Genomic DNA, 17,921 nt, shown 5'->3' with positions numbered 1-17,921 from the left:
TATTTTAATTTTTTTGATGCCATTATAATCTTTCAGCAACTTTGCTCTTTTTTGTCCTAATTAGCTACATTTATATGCACTACTTTACAGATCATTTTTGTTACTTTTACCATTTTAATCAATAAGAACTAAATGATCCAAATAATTACCTGTCTTAGTGATTATCTGAATTAAAATTTCTGGAATCAACCATTTGTTTTTCAGAGCTTTTGTCATTTTATCCCACTTTCATAATTTTATTTAATTAAAGCAGATTCTGGTATCCAACTTATCTATATTCATAATTGCACTTGGCATGTGATTTCATTCAGATAGCTTTGTAATCAGACTGAAGTTCATTAGTAACATTTTCAAGGTGAAAAAAGATACCTGCATTATTTTTCCCACAAAGTTAGGTCTCAAGCTTTATTGCTTTTATAAATTAAGTTTCCACTTTCAGAATTTATTATAGTTCCTTTCTTTTAAAAATGTTTTCAGCTGTGAGGAAATGCAGCATGCTTTTCATGGGCAGAATTAGGGGACTGTGCATAGGTTAAGGAATGTCATCTAAGTAGGTTGGGTAAGAACTCAAGTTCTGTGAGTCTCACTCAGGCTTCATTTGTTTTCTGAGCTTTTCACTTGGCTTTTAAAGTTAGATTCAAAAACTCCTGAAAAAAAAAAAGAACAGCCCAGGCACAGTTGCTCACGCCTATAATCCCAGCACTTTGGAAGGCTGAGACAGGCAGATCACTTGAGCTCAGGACTTCAAGACCAGCCTGTGACATGGTGAAACCCTCTCTCTACAAAAAAATACAAAAATTAGCTGGGCATGTGCTGTGCCCTGTAGACCCGGATACTTGGGAGGCTGAGGTGGGAGGATGGCTTGAGCCCAGGAGTGAGCCATGATTGTACCACTGAACTCCAGTCTGGGTGACAAAGCAAGACCCTGTCTCAAAAAGATCCCAAACAACAACAACAACAAAAAAAAAAAAAAAAAAAAAAGAAGAAGAAGAAAAGCAAATCAATATTTTAGACTTTTTTTGGGGAGAGGTGGTTGAGGGTGGTATGGAGTCTCACTCACTCTTTCGCCAGGCAGGAGGGCTGTGATGTGATCTCAGCTCACTGCAATCTTCACCTCACAGGCTCAAGCCTCAGCCTAAGTAGTGACTGGGACTGCAGGCACGTGCCACCACACCCAGCTAATTTTTGTATTTTTAGTAGAGATGAGGTTTCACCATGTTGGCCAGGCTGGCCTCAAATTCCTGACCTCAGGTGATCTGCCCACCTCAGCCTCCCAAAGTACTGGGATTGCAGGTGTGAGCCACCATGCCCTGGCTGTTTTAGACATTTTTCACTCCAAATGTATTTAAGTGTGAACTTGTATTTTAAAATATGGACTGGTAGGTTGAAATAATGTTTATGCTGTCACTAGGTATTAATTAAAAATAAAGAAGATGACATTTGAAATTGTTTATCCTCTTATGTATTTACAATTTAATAAATTATCAAGATGTTATGGTGAACAGTGTCCTTTTTAAAATAGAAAATAAATTTAAAATTCGTACATACAAATTATGTATAGTTATGTATCCCGTAACAATGTTTCGGTCAGCAGTGGACAGCACGTATGACAGTGGCCCCGTGAGATTATAATGGAGCTGAAAATTTCCTAGTGCCCTAGTGATATTGCAACTATCATAATGGTGTGGAGTAATGCATTACATTTTCGATGTTTAGATATGTTGAGATGCACAAATACCATTGTGTTACAGTTGCCTACAGCATTCAGTACAGTCACATGCTGCACGCTTTGCAGTCTTGGAGTAATAGGCTATACCGTCTAGTCTAGGTGTGTAGTAGGCCGTGCCATCTAGGTTTGTGTAAGTATACTCCATGAAGTTCGCACAATGATGAAATCACCTAAGATGCATCTCTCATGCATGAGATGCATGGCTGTATTTTCCTCTTGTTTATTCTCAGAGCTACTATTAGCTGCACAGCTTAAATCAAGGCATTGATTCTTTTAATTCAGGAGTCAAAAGTAATACACCAGTACAAATAAAACAAACTTTAGTCATATCCGGTATCAAAGCAAAGTGAACATTTATTATAAGTATCAAAGAACCACTCTGAAATACGTGTTTTCTTTTAAAGTTAAATTAACTGTTTCTTACTTTATTTTCAGTTCAAATGATACGTTCTGCTTGTACCAGGTGTAAAGTGTACATGGCCAGGGAAACAGAGCTTAAGCAGAGTGCCTGCCTGTCTTTCAAGATCTTTGTGAAAAGAATAGGAAAGACTAGTAACAACACACAATTAGCTCCAGTAAAAGATATCAGGCACTTGGGGCTCATTGGAGGGAGAGATTGCTCTAGGAGGTCAGAAAAGGCCTCAGGAGGGAGGGCTGTATTTGGGTGACCCAGGGAATTGGACAGAATTATACCCAGTGAAGAAAAGCAAGAAGGAGGCTTTTTTACCTATACATAAATGTTAAAGGAAAGGTCCAGGGGAGAGTGCTACCTGCTCCAGGTCACTACGGGATCCAGTTTGACTGGAAGAACTTGTATACATCATGTAAAGGCAGGGCTTGGGGGAGGTGAGTTCAGAGGAGCAGCTTCTTTACAGAGGAAGAATAAAAGTCGTCCTGCGGAGCATCACTAAGGAGTGAGTTGGATGAAGGCAAGAAAGCAGAGACTAAGGCCAGGCGCGGTGGCTCAAGCCTGTAATCCCAGCACTTTGGGAGGCCGAGACAGGCGGATCACGAGGTCAGGAGATCGAGACCATCCTGGCTAACACGGTGAAACCCCGTCTGTACTAAAAAATACAAAAAACTAGCCGGGCGAGGTGGCAGGCGCCTGTAGTCCCAGCTACTCGGGAGGCTGAGGCAGGAGAATGGCTTGAACCCAGGAGGCGGAGCTTGCAGTGAGCCGAGATCCACGGCCACTGCACTCCAGCCTGGGTGACAGAGCGAGACTCCGTCTAAAAAAAAAAAAAAAAAGAAAGTAGAGACTACTCGAAGCATATCTAATTCCATGACATGGAGCAGTTGAAATTATTTTCAAGCACACTGACTAAAGGCAACAGACAAGAAGCAGTGAAAAGATGTGTCAGTTACTTCCACAAAGAGCCTCCGGCCTTGCTGCCTTTCAATCTAGTCTCCAGATTTGGAGAATGATCTCCTAAAGAACAAACTCTAACCTTGTAAATACAAGGATCCTTTGTAATGATCAAAGATAACGAAGCTGAAAAATCTAACATAGTATCTGAGACACAGCAGAGATGAATGAGGCGCTTATTGTTTTGCCACTTTCCCACTTAAACTGGCACAAAAATTTCACCTTCTCAGAGGAACAAATACCAATAAGGACTTTCAGGAAGGACACAGCCCTGCATCCTTCTCCAGCCTGAGGCTTTCCCAAGTTGTCGTTCTGCCAGATGAACTGCTCTTCATCAGGGGTGCCCAGCCACCACATGCCTAGGGGCCTTTCTGTGCCTTCTTCTGCCTTTCAGTGCCTTCTTCCTCGTTGGACTCCTGCTCATTCTTCAAGTCTCCATGAGAAGAAGGGTCACCGGGTCTGTGAAATCATCTCTGGCTTCTTCATCCTATGTGTTTCTTTGAGGTGCTGTACAGATCTTCATTACAGGTTATGCAGTAGAGTGATTTTTTCATTGTAATTTGCTCTTTAAAAAATCTTATTTTAGAATAGTTTATACTTACAGAAAAATCACAAGATAGTACATAAAGTTTCCATATATCCCACCCCCCAGTTTCCCTCATTATTGGACATCTTACATTAGTACGATATACTTGTCACAACCAATGAACCAATAGTGGTACTGGTTAATATTAATATTAGCTAAGTCAGTTAATATTAAAGAAGTTAACATACATTAATATTAACTGAAGTCAATACTTTCTGATTTCCTTTATTTTCACCCCAATGTCTTTTTTCTGTCCCAGGGTTCCATCCAAGACATCACATTAGATTTAGTTGTCATGCCTCTTGTATTAGCCAGGGTTCTCTAGAGGGACAGGACTAATAGCAAGATGTATATATGAAAGGGAGTCTATTAAGGAGAATGGACTCACACGATCACAAGGTGAAGTCTCACGGTAAGCCATCTGCAAGCTGAGGAGCAAGGAAGCCAGTAGTGGCTCAGTCGGAGTCCCAAAGCCTCAAAAGTAGGGAAGCTGACAGTGCAGCCTTCAGTCTGTGGCCGAAGACCTGAGAGCCCCTGGCAAAGCACTGGGGTAAGTCCAAGAGTCCAAAAGCTGAAGAACCTGGAGTCTGATGTTTGAGGGCAGGAAGCATCCGGCGTGGGAGAAAGATGGAGGCCGGAAGACTCAGCAAGTCTGTTCTTCCACCTTCTTCCACCTGCTTTTTCTAGCAGCACTAGCAGCCGATTGGATGGTGCCCTCCCAGATTGAGGGTGGTCGACCTCTCCCAGTCCACTGCCTCAAATGTGAATCTCCTCTGGCAATACCCTCACAGACACACTCAGGAACAATACTTTGCATCCTTCAATCCAATCAAGGTGACACTTAACATTAACCATCACACTTCTTCTGGTCCTCTAGACTATGACAGTTCCTCAAACTTTTCTTGTTTTTGATGGCCTTGACTGTTTTGAAGACTACTACTTGGTTATTTTGTAAAACGCCCCGAATTAGGATTTGTTTAACGTTTTTTTTTTTCTTCTACTGACTAGACTGAGGTTATGGGTTTGGGGGAGGAAAATCACAGAGGTAAAGTGCTATTGTCATCACATCAGAAAACCATGGATCCTTTTACCGTCTCTTTTTACGTTTTTCAGAGTGTCATGTAAATGGAGTCATACACTTCACAGGCTTTTTAGAGTGGCTTCTTCCAGTTAATAATATACGTTTAAGTGTGTACACTATAAACATGACACCACTGTTGATGGAGAATATATCGTAAAGTGACTCATATGTTTCCCTTTGTCATGGTACACTTTTTGGAAAACCAGTTACTAAATGTGGCCCCACTGAAGGACTGGAGTGTTACACTCCGCCTCATTCAGGGTGAAGTATCTACATAAATTATTTGGAATTCTTCGCAGGGAAGATGTTTCTATCTATTTATTCAAGTATTTATTTATGTCAGCATGAACCCATGATGGTTTTTTTTTTTTTTTGGTATTTTGGGATATAGTCTCAAAGTATAAAATTACTTAATTCGATTTTTTTTTTTCTGAAATGATTTGATCTTTGGCCGTTGGGAACTCTTCGAGTTGGCTCCTGCTTCTCTTCCCCAGGAAAGGCAGATAGGGCAACCCATTGTTGCTTTTGTTTCCAGCCCTTGCTTACTCATCAGGGAGCCAAAGGTAGAGTGTGTGCATCAAGTCAAAAGCAGACAATTGTGTTAGCTTTTGTGCAAGTGTTTCCACTGTTCCGGTAAGAATGAAATACATATGTATAAAGATTCATTTTGTAGTACTGGTCATTCTAAATCTTAGTGCTATCTCTAAAAACTCATCCTGGTATGGAAGGTCATGTTGCACTAGTGATTTCAGTGCAATACCTAACAACCCATCATGGGCTACAAGTTCAGAGATTCCCTCCTATGTTTTCTTCTAGTAGGGTTCTGGTTTTGCATTTTGCATTTAGGTCTGTAGTACAATTTGAGTTAATTATTGCGAAAACTAATAAGGCCTGTGTGTAGGGTCAGGTTTTCTTTTTTACATAACAATTGGTTACATTGCATTAAAACAACAAATACTGATAGAAAACACTATCCTTTTTCTACTGAATTATTTCTGCTCTTTTGTCTAAGATCAGTTGACTTTGTGGGTCTGTACCTGGACTCTCTATTCTGTTCTACTTATATATTTTTCTGTTCTTTCGCCAGTACTCACTGTCTTGATTACCACAGCCTTAAACTAAGTTTTGAAATCAGTGTGGATATTCCAAATTTGGTTTTTTGTTTGTTGGTTTTTTTTTTTGAGATGGAGTCTCGCTCCGCCGCCCAGGCTGGAGTGCAGTGGCGCCATCTCGGCTCACTGCAAGCTCTGCCTCCCGGGTTCACGCCATTCTCCTGCCTCAGCCTCCTAGGAGCTGAGACTATACGTGCCGGACACCACGCCTGGCTAATTTTTTGTATTGTTAGTAGAGACGAGGTTTCACCGTGTTAGCCAGGATGGTCTCAATCTCCTGACCTCGTGATCCGCCTGCCTTGGCCTCCCAAAGCCAACTTTGTTTTTATCCTTCATTATTATGTTGGTTATTCTGGATCTTTTTCCTTTTATATGCATTCCACAGTCATTTTTTCAGTATATATAAAATAGCTTTTGTGATTTGGACTGGTATAGCGTTGAATCTACAGTGCAGTTCTTTAGTTGTGATGAATTGTCATATTTAAAACATTGAGCACTCCTGTCCACGAACATGGACTCTCTCCATTTTAAATCTTTTATTTCTTTAATCAGTGTTATGTAGGTTTTCTCACAGATTTTGTATATATTTTGTTAGATTTATCACTATTTCCAATTTTGCTGCTATTGTGAATGGCATTGTTAAATTCAAGTTCCAGTTGTTGATTTTCGGTAAATAAAAGAGCAATTAACTTTTATTTATTGAGCTCATATCCTATAAACTTGATATTCTACCTTTTAAATTTCAGGAGTGTTTTTGTAGATTCTTTGGGATTTTCTACATAGACAATTATGTCATCTACAAACAAATGCAATTTTAACTATTTCTTCTTTTCCAATGTGTATAACATTTTTTCTTTGCCTTATTGAACTAACTAGAGCTTCTAATACAATGTTGAAATGAAGGATGAAAGAGGACACTCTTGCCTTATTTCTGATGTTAGAGAGAAACTGTCCAGTTTCTACCATTAGTAATGATGTTAGCTGTAGTGTTTTTGTAGATGTTTTCATCAAGTTGAGAAAGTTCTCCTCTGATCCTAGATTGCTAAGAGTTTTTTTTTTTTTTTCTTTTACATGAATGAGTTTTGGATTTTGTCAACTGATTTCTTGGCACAAATTGATATGATCGTATAAATTTTCACCTTTAGCTTGTCCTATGATGAATTACAGTAATTGATTTTCAAATGCTGTATCAGGCTTGCATATGTGGAATAAGTCCATTTGGTTGTGATGGATAATTCTTTTTATTAACGGTTAAATTCCATTTGGTAATATGTTAAGGACTTTTGTTTCTGTCAATGAGAGAAAATGGTCTGTCATTTTTCTTTCTTGTAGTGTATTTATCTGGCTTTACTATTAAGCTAATGCTGGCTCTAGAGTAAGCTAGGAAGGGATACCTCTGCTTCAATTTTCTGGAAGACATTGTGGAGAAATGGAATCGTCTCTTCCCTAAATGTTTGATAGAATTCACCAGTAAAATTATCTGGCCTATTGCTTTATTGAGGGGGAAGTTATTAATTATTGATTCAATCAATAATTTACTAGAAATAGAACTATTCAGGCTACCCATTTCATCTTATGTAAGTTTTGATGGTTTGTGTCTTTGAAGTAATTTGTTCATTTTTTATCTAAGTTATCAAATTTATGGGCATAGTATTGCTCTTGGTGTTCCTTTATTATTTTTTAATTATATGGATCCTTAATGATGACCACTCTCTAATTTCTGACATTGGTAATTTGAGTTTTCTTTCTTTTTCCCATGGTTCGCCTGGGCAAAGATTTGTCCATTTTGTTGACCTTTGACAAGAACCAGCTTTTAATTTTGTTGATTTTTCTCTGTCGTTTTCCTATTCTCAATTTTATTGATTTCTGATGTAATTTTATTATTTCTTTTTTTCTGATTACTCTAGGTTTAAATTGCTCTTCTTTCTCTAGGTTCTAATATTGCTAGCATATAATCTTAGGTTATTAATTTTGTATCTTTCTTCTAATAAATGCATTAATGCTTAATAATGATGTGAATTTCCTTTAACCACTGTCTTTGCTGCAGTCCACCTGTTTTGATCAACAGCATTTACATATTAATTTAGTTAAAAATAATTTTCAGTTTCTCTTTAGACATTTTCTTTGACCTATGGGTTATTAAAGATTATGTTGTTTAATTTCCAAATAGTTGGAGACTTTCCAACTACCTTTCTTTTATTGATTTCTAGTTTAACTCCTTTGCATCTGAGAATATACTTTGTCTGATTTCTGTTCTTTTAGATTTGTTAAGATCTATTTTATGACACAAGATGTGTTTGATTTTTATTAATATTTCATGTATGCTTTAGAATAATGTTACTCTGCTGTTGTTGGCTAGAACATTATATAAATGTCAATTTATATCAAGTAATTGATAGTACTTTTCAGGTCAACTATATTCTGACTGCTGGATTTTCTGCTGCTTATTTGGTCTGTCAATTAATAAAAGAGTGGTGTTGAAGTTTGTAACTTTAAAAATGAGTTTATTTTCCCTTTCAGTTCTATCTAGTTTTGCCTTATGTATTTTAACATTCTGTTGTTAAGTGCTTACACATTTAGGATTGTAATAGAAAACTGATCTTTGTAATCAGTTTATTGTTGAAGAATTGATCTTTTTAGATAATGCTTTCCATTATCCCTGTTAACCTTGCTTGTTATGAAGTCTGCCTTGCCTAAACTTAATATTGCTTCTGTATTAGATACTATTTCAAAAGATTTTGATTAGTGTGGACATGATATCTCTTTTTCCCTCTTTTCCTCCGTCTTTTAACATATATGAGTCTTTAAAGTTAGTTTATTATACACATGTATAGTCAGGTCTTTTTCCTTTTAATCCACTTGGATAATCTCTGCTTTTCAATTGGTGTATTTAGACCATTATATTTAAGGCGATTATTGATATATGTGGATTCTTATTACATATTTGTATGTATTTTGTTCATTGTATTGCAATGCATTTGGACAAAACATGCATTTTGTCCATTGCATTTGTTCATTTGTGTCTTTTCCCCCCTTCTTTTTCAGCCAACTCTGGTTTTAATTGAGCAGTTTAAATAATTTCATTTTGTCTCTTCTCTTAGCATATCAATTGTACTTATTTTTTCAAGTTTTTAGCAGCTGTTCTAGAGTTTACAATATATATTTTAATTAATCTAACTCCATGTTCAAATTACACTATACTGTTTCATATGCCATATAGGTACCTTGTAACAGAATATTCCCAATTCATCCTTTACAACACTGCTGTTGTTCATTTCACTTATCCATATTTTATAATCACCTCATACTCTGTTACTGCTATTAGTTTAAACAAATAGTTATATTTTAGATGAACTAACAATAAGAAAAATAAGAGATTTTGTTTTATGTTTATTTCTTCCCTGATGTTCTTTCTTTATTCATGTATATACAAGTTTGTGGTTTATGTTTTTTTTTTTTTTCTCTGTGAAGAACTTCTTTGTTACTTTCTTGCAAGGCAAGCCCACTGGTCATGTATTCTTTCAGTTGTTGTTTGTCTGAGAAACTATCTATTTCTCCTCTACTTTTGAAGGGTAATTTCACTTGATGTATAATTCTAGGTTAGTGGGTTTTCTTCCTTCAACACTTTACGTATTTCACTGCATTCTCTTTTTTGCCTGCATAGTTTCTGATGAGAAGTGCACTGTCATTCATATTTTTGTTTCTCTATAGGTAAGGATATTTTTCTGGCTTTTTTGAAGAATATTTTCTTTGGTTTTCTGCAGTTAGAATAAGATACGTGTAGATTTAGGATTTTTTGTTATTTACTTTTCTTTCTCTTTGAGTGTGGTGTGGCATTTGTTATTAATTTTGGAAAGTTCTCAGCCATTATCATTTCAATATTTCTTCTGCTGCACTGTTTTTGTTCTCCTCCTGATATTCCAATTATGTTACGCTATACTTTTAGATACTGTCCCACAGTTTTTAGGTGCTTTTGTTGTTGTTGTTCTTTTTGTTTTCCTTGTTATTTTTTTCTTCGAATTTCAGTTCTTCAGGTTTCTATTGGCTAATCTTCAAGCTCACTGATTCTTTCCTTAGAGTTGTGTAGCCTGCTAATGAGCCCAGCAAGGTATTCTTTATCTCTATTTTAGTATCATTTCTAACATTTCATTTTGATTCTTTCTTAGAATATCTTCCTTAGAATCTTTCTGCTTACGTTATTCATCTACTCTTCCAGGTTTTGCACTTTTTCTATTAGAGTCCTTAACATATTAATTACAATTACTTTAAATTTCCTGTCTGATAATTCCAATTTCTGTGTCATATTCGAATTTGTTTCTTATGATTGTTTTGCCTCTTCACACTGTGTTTTTCTTACTTTTTTGCCTGCCTTGTAATTTTACATTGAAAGCTGAACATGGCTGGGTGGAGTGGTTCATGCCTCTAATCCCAGCACTTTGGTAGGCCAAGGCAGGCAGATAGCTCAACCCCAGGAGTTCAAGACCAGACTGGGCAATGTGGTGAAACCCCATCTGTACAAATAAAAAAGTTAGCCAAGTGTGGTTACACGTGCCTGTGGTCTCAGCTACTCAGAAGGCTGAGTTGGGAGGATTGCTTGGGCCTGGGGGTCGAGGCTGCAGTGAGCCATGATCACACTACTGCACTCCAACCTGGGCAACAGAGTGAAACCCCCATCTCAAAAAAAAAAAAAAAAAAAAAAAAAAAAGAAAGAAAGAAAGAGAGAGAAAGGAAAGAAAGCTGAACATATTGTATTAGGTAATGGGAACTCAGGCCTTTAGTGTGCTAATTTATGGTTTAGTACTTGGACCGTGCTTAATGTTTGCTGTGGTTATAAATGATAGAAGCTTCAAATTCCTCTAGTGCTTTTATTTTTATTCCTCTGTGACTTTGAGCTCCTGTAAGTATTTCACCTCAGAGAATGTTTGTGTCTTAACAGCTCTTTCAGCTGTAATGTTACTATACCATAGCCTGTAGGTATGGTGGATAGTTGTTAGGGAATGAGAGAATGATATAATATTTCAATGAAATCTCAGCATTTCAGGGTCTGTCTCTTGGAGCTGTGACCTTTGCAAGTGTTCTCCAGTGGTGTAGATCCCCTGTCTCCCACCACCATCTTCCTTTCCCAGCTGTAGCTTTTCCAAACTATTTTGTAGAAGCTCTGCCGCTGTTAATGTTGTTTGCTTTTTCTCCTCCCTTAAGTGAGAGACAAAGCCTAGAGGGGACTGTAGTTGGAGAAACGCCCTTTCCCTAGTGAGAATAATGTCTGACGATGTCTTTCCTTTGGGGTAGAGGCCTGTGTTATAGAGAGGGCTCTGGGCATTTTTGGCAATGATTACTTTTCCCTCCTCTGCCAGAGCCATGAGGGATCTTTCTTGGATCTTCCCCATGAGCATCTGGTGGGATTTCTGGAAGTATAGCTCATGAAGGCATGTTCCCCGTTCCCCACCAATGCTGTGAGCCCCTCGAGTTCCTCACTGTCAAGTTAGTTCACACTGAGTCTCAAGTTCTTTGTCAGAAGAGCTATTTTCATTTTTCTATCAGTTTGTGGATCCAAAAGCTTCTGCTCCCAGTAAGTAGATCTTGGTGATGTCTCTGGATGAGCCTGTCTGTGCAGATTTTGGAATGGAGGTTTGTCCTACAACTTCACTTCTCTGAATGGTCCAGGAAAAAGAGTTAGTTTTCAGCTTGTTCAGTTTTCTTTTGTCAAAAGGATGAGAGTGACAGCTTCTAAGCTCTTTAAATGTCTCAGTTAAAACCAGAAGTTGTAGTCGGCTTTTTTTTTTGAGGCAGAGTCTTGTTCTGTCACCCAGTCTTGGCTCACTGCAACCTCCGTGTCCCGGGTTCAAGCCATTCTCCTGCCCCAGCCTCCCAAGCAGCTGGTACTACAGGCATGCACAACCGTGCCCAGCTAATTTTTGTATTTTTACTACAGTTGAGGTTTCACCATGTTGGCCAGGCTGGTCTCAAACTCCTGACCTCAGGTGATCCGCCCACCTTGGCCTCCCAAAATGCTGTGATTACAGGCATGAGCCACCGCACCTGGCCCATCATTGGCATTTTAAAGACAGGGACTCAATGGCATTGTGAATCTCTTGAGGTTAGAGGGAGGGAGAGTGTCATCTTCACTTTTATATCTGTGGCTTGTAATTCAGCACCTAAAAACCAAGCAGACAGTGAATATCTGTTAGATGAATAGCAGATGGGTGGATGGACGACGGATGAATGGCTGAAGAAATGAAGTCTGATAGGATAAATTAATAAAACCTGATATGAGTCAATAATGGCACAAAGAATTTGAAAAATAAAAAGGAAATGCATTTTTATTAATTAATTACATAAGATAAGCCTAGGAAACAGATCAAAATTGAAAGGTGAGAAAATAAGAAAAGAGCATTTTTAGGAGAATTGGGGAGAAATTGAAGGACCTCCCTCTTGACCAACAGTCTAAAATCCTTCCATTCCTAGTCTAACCTACGCTTTTGTGAAACCTTCCCTGTCAACTTTAAATGTCTTTTCTTTCACTCATGGTGTGTATTAAAAGACTGTGCACTTTAGCTAAAATGCAATATAATATAACTCCAGTTAAGTCAAATTAAAGCAAAATACCATTTCTTCCCAGCAAATGAAGAATGAGGAAATAAATAATAATTCCAGGTGGTTAGCTGCTTTACAGGGATACTAACACATTTATACCCTTTTGGTGAGAATTTAAATTATATATATGAAATATATTTGTATATTGTACATATATATGTATTATTGCTAATAATACCATCTGGAGATGGAACAATATTACATTTAAATAACATAGACATACATAGGCTGGGCACGGTGGCTTGTGCCTGTAATCCCAGCACTTTGGGAGGCTGAGGCAGGCGAATCACCTGAGGTCAGGAGTTTGAGACCAGCCTGGCCAACATGGTGGAACCCAGTCTCTACTAAAAATAGAAAATGTAGCCAGGCGTGGTGGCACGTGCCTGTAATCCTAGCTACTCAGGAGGCTGAGGTCAGAGAATCGCTTGAACCAGGGAGGGGAAGGTTGCAGTGAGCCAAAATTGTGCCAATGCACTCCAGCCTGGGCAACACAGACTCCATCTCAATAAATAAATAAATAAATAAATAAATAAATAAATAAATAAAATAGCAACACTTAAAAAATAGGTGCATCTTTTGGCTCCCCTATTTCATTTCTAAGAATTTGTGCCATGAAATAACATAAGATCCTTTTATCCATTTCTGCTGTTGTATTTTTAGTTGGTTGCAATATCACAGAAATTAAGTCATAGTCAGAGAGCAGACCAAGCAAATAAACTACTGAAACCAACCAAGCAAACAAACAAAAACGTCCATACTTACCTAGAGCTTAAAATATTCACTAGACAAGATAGTAATCAATAAAAAATAGGTAAATATGTTATATATGGTAAGTGGTGATGAGTACTAAATAAAAATGGTCTTTATGAAAGCCGAATAAAAGATATACAGTCTTTTACCGCACGTCTACACCAGTGTAGTCGCGGCTGGTGTCTCTGATGTGGTGGCTTTGGCTAGAATCCAACTGAAGGAAGGAAGTGGGGTGTTCTGCTCTCTGGAGGAAGGGTTCTGAGCATTCCAGGCAGAGAGACTGGCAAAACCCAGCACCTGCACATGCTTAGTATGTTTGAGGAGCAACAAGGAGGTCTGTGAACTAGAGGAGGATGTGTAAAGATGGGCAAGGAAATAGGAAAGGAAAACAGAGAAGTAACTGGGGTGACCAGATCATATAAGATCGTGTAAGCCTATGACAAGGAATTTTATTTCTATCATGAGAAATAGGGAAAATTGTTGAGGCCTTTCAGAGGAGGGACATGATCTAATGTATGTTTTAAGATAATCATCATACATAGCAAAGGGTAAAGTGTGGATGAAATTAGTTTGAATGTTGTTGCAGTGACTCAGCCACAGGATGATACAAGGTTGGACTGGGGTGGTGGAGGTGGTGGAGGTGGGTGGCTGATAAGTGGGCAGATTCTAAGAACATATAGCAAAGCAGGATCATCAGAATGTGCTTCTGAACTGGAGTTGGTGAATGGGAGAAAGACATCAAAGACGATCCAAGCTTTTTGGTCCAAGCAGTGGAATGAAAGTCACTGATATTAACTCAGATGAGGAGGACTGTGAGAAGAGTGGGGTTCAGAGGAAAGCCAACAATTCCATTTTGACATGATGAATTTGAAATGTTTATTCAATATTCACGTGGAGATGTCACAAAGGCTGTTCAGAATACAACACAGGAATTTAGGAGAGCAGCCAATCTGAAGATTCGTGTTCTAAGAATGATGATCATATCTACAGGAAAGTTTATTACATCATGAAAATGGTAAAAACTTGAATATTGAAGACTAAAGAACTGCTAAGATGCAGCGGGGCCAGGGCAGTCGGCTCAAAGGCCAGGCACATAACCATTGCCCCATATAATGCAGCACTCTCTCCACCAGGGGGCGTGTATGTGTTGTCCACCAAGATTACTGCTCCACCGAGGCTCCAGCCATTTCTTCTCATTAAATATCACCTACAACATCTAGAATTTCTTTTCTTATTTATAATTGGCACGTAATAATTCTATATATTTATAAGGTATGATGTGATGTTTCAGTGCATGTGTATATATATATACATAATAATATAATGAACAAATCAGGGCAATTACCATATCCATCACGTTAAACATTTATCATGTCTTTGTGGTAACAACATTCAAAATCTCCTCTTCTAGCTATCCTGAAATATACACTACATTGTTATTTGCTATAGTCACCCTACTGTGTAATAGAACACCAAAAGTTATTCTTCCTGCCTAAGTATAATTTTGTACCCATTGACCAGCCTTGCCCCAGTCCCCCACCTCCCCTAGAATTTATTTGAATTCTAGAAATAAAGCTGTCTCACTACATACTTTATTAACAGAACCTTATGAAACCATATTTTCTTAGAGGCTAATTGATTTTAATTCTGTTTATAATTTTTGTTTTTTAAAGAGGGGGTCTTGCTCTGTCACCCAGTGCAGTGGCATGATCATGGCTAATAGCAACCTTAAATTTCTGGGCTCAAGCAATTCTCCCACCTCAGCCTCCCAAGTACCTGGGACCACAGGCGTGCACCACCATGTCCTACTAATTTTTAAAGAAACTTTTTGTAGAGGTGGAGTCTCACTATGTTGTCCAGGCTGGTCTTGAACTCCTAGTCTTAAGCAATCCTCTTAACTTGGCCTCCCAAAATGCTGGGATTACAGGTATAAGTCACCACGCCCAGCCTGATTTTAATTCTTTAAAAACATCTGATGTTTAAACTCTGGCTCATTACACAAAATAGTGAAATTGGCAAGCAGAATGGTGAAAAAAAGAGGGGGGGATTTTTGGGGGGAGTTGTTAATACTTTTAATAGCTCATCTGAATTTACTCATGGATTCTGAACCTGCCTCATTGTTATTGTTAGGCAGTAGTTATAATTTTAATTGTGGTATTTAAAAATCAAATTGTTGATGAAAGATTGTGCTGGTTTTAAAACAGCAAACAGAAAAAAATGTTTTAATATAACTTATTTAACAAATTTACCCATATCTAGTTTCCAAACTAATTTTGAGAAAGATAGTCTCTATCCACTCGGTCCATGGAATGCTTGTGTATTAGATTTTAGGTATTCCTAGAAGTTACTTATTTTTAGACTATTTTAGTTACTAAAACACATACACCAACATATACACACAGAGACTTAAAAAATAAAAATTGATAAATACATATGCCTATGTAAACTAGAATTTTTTTAATGATGCAATGCTGTAAAGATTATTCAAAAGTTGCAAACATCAGTCATGATGTCCTACACGCTTCACTCAGTTCAAGCATTTGTTTCTGCAAAATACAGATAAAAGTGCATTCCATTGGTTTTGTTTTGAAATTTCATAAAAACTGTGACTGTTTCAGTGACCAAGGCTATGGCTTTGAAATTAGACTTACTTATTACGGTTCAAATATTAAGGAATAGTGATTTTTAAAAGAGATACCATTAACAGGTATTATGAGAATAATATGTTGCTTATTCCTTAGGAATGACATTTGATTTTCAGACAAAATGCATTCAAGATATTTTGGCACATGGGATGTATTATTGGCTAATCGCAAGGCATGTGTACATTTTTACAACGAGTTTTTGAAAATGTATAAATAGAACACACGCATAAAACCAGTTCCTGTTTGGAATGAGCATTCATTTTGCTCTGTGCACACAAAACTCTATGCTATAGCAACCCTTGAGAATCATCAGGATTGAGTTATAAGCAACTGAAATTAAAATCTGCTCTTATGTGTCATATTGGGCTATTTTTCTCTTTCATGTTAGAGTATTGGGACATGGACAATGGCAAGAATGTCTGAGAAATAAAGAAAAATCCATTTCCCTTTGACACAAGGAGGCAAAATAAGAATGGCGGCTGCTCTGCCACAACTTCTAGCTAGTGTTTTGACTGCACATCTTGTCATGGACTTAGAGTTAAAAAGTCTTTAGTGATCTCCCCTGCATTTACAGATGCCAACTCTAAGAAAGGAAGTGACTTGGCTGGACGCGGTGGCACACACCTGTAATCCCAACACTTTTGGAGGCCGAGGCAGGTGGATCATGAGGTCAAGAGATCGAGACCATCCTGGCCAACATGGTGAAACCCTGTCTCTACTAAAATACAAACATTAGCTGGGTGTGGTGGCGCACGCCTGTAGTCCCAGCTACTCGAGAGGCTGCGGCAGGAGAATTGCTTGAAGCTGGAAGGCAGAGGTTACAGTGAGCTGAGATCACACCACTGCACTCCAGACTGGTGACAAAGTGAGACTCCGTCTCAAAAAAAAAAAAAACAAGAAAAGAAAGGAAGTGACTTACTCCTGACATGCAGTTACAGACACTAGGATTAGAATTTAAGTCCCATGACTTGCAGTTGAGCCATTTTTTTTTCCCACAATTCCCACATGTGCTTGTTGGGCAGCGTGTACTCTCTCTGATTCAAAGAAACTCATGCTGCAGAAACTCCTCTGCCTATTACAAAGTTAATTCAGTGTCCTACTTTCTTCCAGCTCGTTCAGCCACATTCACTAATGGAAATTTTGCAGAATGTATACTGAATTTTAGATGGAATGTTGTTTTCCACTGTAATTTATTATTGCCCTGGCTTGTGCGATTGTGATGGTTTCCTCACACTGTACTTAGATGAAGTAAGCATAATTTTTATCTCATCTGAATACTATTCTATGTACCTAACCCATATATATAGATATAAGTATATAATATATATTAGTATATATCGTATATATATTTAGTATATATGCTTATATTATTTATATTATATATTATATATACAATATATAATATATAAATATATATAATATAATTATATGTTTTTATATAATATAATTATATTATATATTATATTATATATTATAATATGTACTTATATTTCATATATAACTATATATATAATATAACAGAATCTTGTTAAAGGATTGGCTGATGGAACTACCTATCTAAATCTGGGGAATGAACAGGCTAATATCATATAGGCTGGATAATGTAGATGTGAAACCAGTTATTCACACCAGTATTACATGGATCATTTTCTCAAATTTCAGCATGATTTTTCATACATGAAGAATGCCTAAGATGTCGTAAGTGCCATTAGGCAGCTAGACTGGTCTACTCTGTGTGTGTAAAGAAGATCATTGGTTTTGGATTATCTGTTGCTCTCACTGCCAATTGCTTTGTTATTTTAATGTCGATTTTCTTTTTTTAGTCCTAGGCAAATATTATGCTTCCCTAAGAATTCATCTCCATTCTGATTGCTGTCCCCGTGCTCTCTCTGTCCCTGTTCTTCTTCTACTGTCGGGTTCAGGGTGTCCTCACATCAGTCCTCCTCTAAAGCAGTCCGGTCTCTCATTGACGCCTGATCTTCGCGGTATGGTTTTGCAAAGCTAGTGTGCGGGGCATGCTGCCTTTGGAAATCTGCGGCTATACCTGTGATACTTCTT

At 37.7% G+C, this 17,921-nt stretch overlaps 1 protein-coding gene across 4 annotated transcripts in view; it reads left to right on the top strand.

Moving 5' to 3' along the window:
- RGS7 (regulator of G protein signaling 7) overlaps window positions 1–17,921 on the top strand; it is a 568,234-nt gene that overhangs the window by 392,288 nt on the left and 158,025 nt on the right. The gene's annotated exons all lie outside the window — the stretch shown is intronic.

The sequence above is a fragment of the Papio anubis genome, chromosome 1 (assembly GCF_008728515.1).
Source record: "Papio anubis isolate 15944 chromosome 1, Panubis1.0, whole genome shotgun sequence".
NCBI classification, from domain to species: Eukaryota; Metazoa; Chordata; class Mammalia; order Primates; family Cercopithecidae; genus Papio; species Papio anubis.
Note: the sequence above shows the minus strand (reverse complement) of the source record. Positions and strands in the feature narration are given on the sequence as shown.